The sequence below is a fragment of the Myzus persicae genome, unplaced genomic scaffold (genome assembly GCF_001856785.1).
Source record: "Myzus persicae strain clone G006 unplaced genomic scaffold, MPER_G0061.0, whole genome shotgun sequence".
NCBI classification, from domain to species: Eukaryota; Metazoa; Arthropoda; class Insecta; order Hemiptera; family Aphididae; genus Myzus; species Myzus persicae.
The window spans coordinates 1-2,545 of NW_019104138.1; positions in this window are offsets into that span (position 1 = coordinate 1).

A 2,545-nucleotide genomic window follows, 5' to 3' on the forward strand; every position below is an offset into this window, starting at 1 on the left:
ACGATACTTGGAAATGCACATATATTTCGTTGGTGTTTCAATTCAATGTATTTATGAATCTATGGATCTAGCTCCGCCTAACCTAACGTTGAGGTTTAACCGGAATTTATCGCTGTTCCAGATAGTTTATTATAAGATATGTCAAAAATTATCAGATATTACCGATAACATTGAAATTATTACACGAATGCTCGAAAACCACTTACGTCTTTTTCTATTACAAATTTCCCAATAGTCATATTTTATACGTATAAGTACTTTTCATTTACTTTTCAATATAGTCATATTATATACGTATAAGTACTTTTCATTTGCTTTTCAATTTAATAAATTGTAGTAATATTATTGTATAATAATTTCAATTATTATAATATTTTTACTAACTATCAATTACTTATACTTAAATATTTAAAAAAAACTGTAAAAAATATTTTTAACCATACCTGTGGTCTAAATAGATCACAGACAGTCTGTTAAAATGAGAATGAAAATGTTAGTATAGTGTAGTACTTACCAAAAAATATTCCGGAACTAGTGGAATACCTATAATAATTCGGGACCCAACTAGTACACAACCTGAGATTAGCCCCTAGTATTCGGGACCCAACTCGGATGCGCCGGGAATTTTACACCTGGGATATTTACCGTTAAAAATTAGGGTCACTTTATTAAATATTTAGAAGCCCGAAAAGGGCTAAGGCACACCCATCAACCTAAGTTAGAAATTAGTTTGAAAACCTCTGATATAAAAATCATTAATTAAGTATACTTTTATTGTATTCATACAAATTAAATTATTATTAGTCAAATATTGTTCACTGCTGGTTATGGATAAGTGCAAAAAGTAAAAAAAAAATGATAAAAGTTGTCTGTTGAAATAATTATCAATAACTCACTGTGTAAAAGGAGTCACATAACTTCTATAATAAGTTAAATTTAGGTCTCATTTTTAACTTCCCGTATAAATATTACATAGTATTCAATAGGATATCCCCTAAAGATTGCTAACCAAAAAAATATCTAAGAGAACCTTTGTTGAAATTTCTAATAGAAGTTATTTAGTTACTTCGTATGACCAATATAATACGAGGTTTGGTCTACTCAAATTAATTATGAAGTCTACTTGAAGTTAATCATTAATTTGTATTAGAAGTTAACAAGTAACCACACATGGACAATACAGGGTGATGTTTGGTCTACCAAATCGATAATGATAATTCTATATGAAGTTAATCATACATTTCCATTAGAAGTTAATTATTAACTTAGTATAGTAATATGGTAAATTTAGTATTTATAATAATTATATAATGCAGATCACGTGACTCACCTCATTTAAAATATAAATTATCACCGCTCGTCCACGCGTGCGCTCACTGTATATATAGTTGTTATTAACTATTTTAAAAATAACTGACAACACTGCGTAGGGCCAAATACGCATCTATTTAGTTCATTGAATGCATGTATACAAACGATAAAAAACGAATAGAACTAAGAATTAGGGTCACTTTATTATACATTTAGAAGCCCGAAAATTGCTCCAGCACACCCATCAACCTAGGTTAGAAATTTGTTTTAAAACCTCTGATATAAAAATTATTAATCAAGTATACTTTTATTGTATTCGTACAAATTAAATTATTAATAGTCAAATATTGTTCACTACCGATTATGCATAAATGTAAAAAAGTAAAAAAAAATTATATAAATTGTCTGTTAAAATAATTATCAATAATCGTTTCATAAAATATCTTACTATTAATTATAAGGAGGGATTATTCCTCAATATATTAGGGTGATCCTGTAATATTTACTTGTTTAGTTGTTTGAAATCTAAACTAAAAGAGTTTGTCGAGAAAATCAGAAAGAGAAAAAATCGAACTCATAGAAATCAAGTTAGAGCAGTTAAAATATGGACCTATGTTTTACTTCTATTGTGACTTAGTTATTGAGTAATGCAAAATATGCAATACATTATACTCAATACTTAAAATCAATTATTTATCTCGTTTTTTATTAAGTTGTTTCTGAGAAAATTGAACATGAGTAGAGGATGCAACCTTCATTGATTAAAACTTTGGTTAATACATTTAGGTTTGTATATGTTGAGATTAAAAAATGTCAATGGCCGGTCAAAACTCAAAATATAGATCTCCCAAGCTAAACAGTTGCAACGGTCCACTCCAGGGTATAAACATAAAACAATTTATAAATGTTACATAATCGAAAAATCTAAAAAATAAATATACATAAAAAACTGTTATTTTTTTATAGATACTTTATATTCAAATGTTGACTAGATCAGATGAATTGAACAAATAGAATATCAATTTTAAGTAATAGATTGTAATTTAAAAATATTATTCAATAGTATTTGAAACTTTTTAGCTCCATTTTAAAATGCAATTTTTTTTTGTAAAATTATTTAACCTTCCGCTTAGGTCATGTACATAATAACGTTTATACATATGTTATAAATACTTATGGCCTCTACCACCTGTATATTGTTGCTGAATAAACAATCCATGACGTACATTACTTA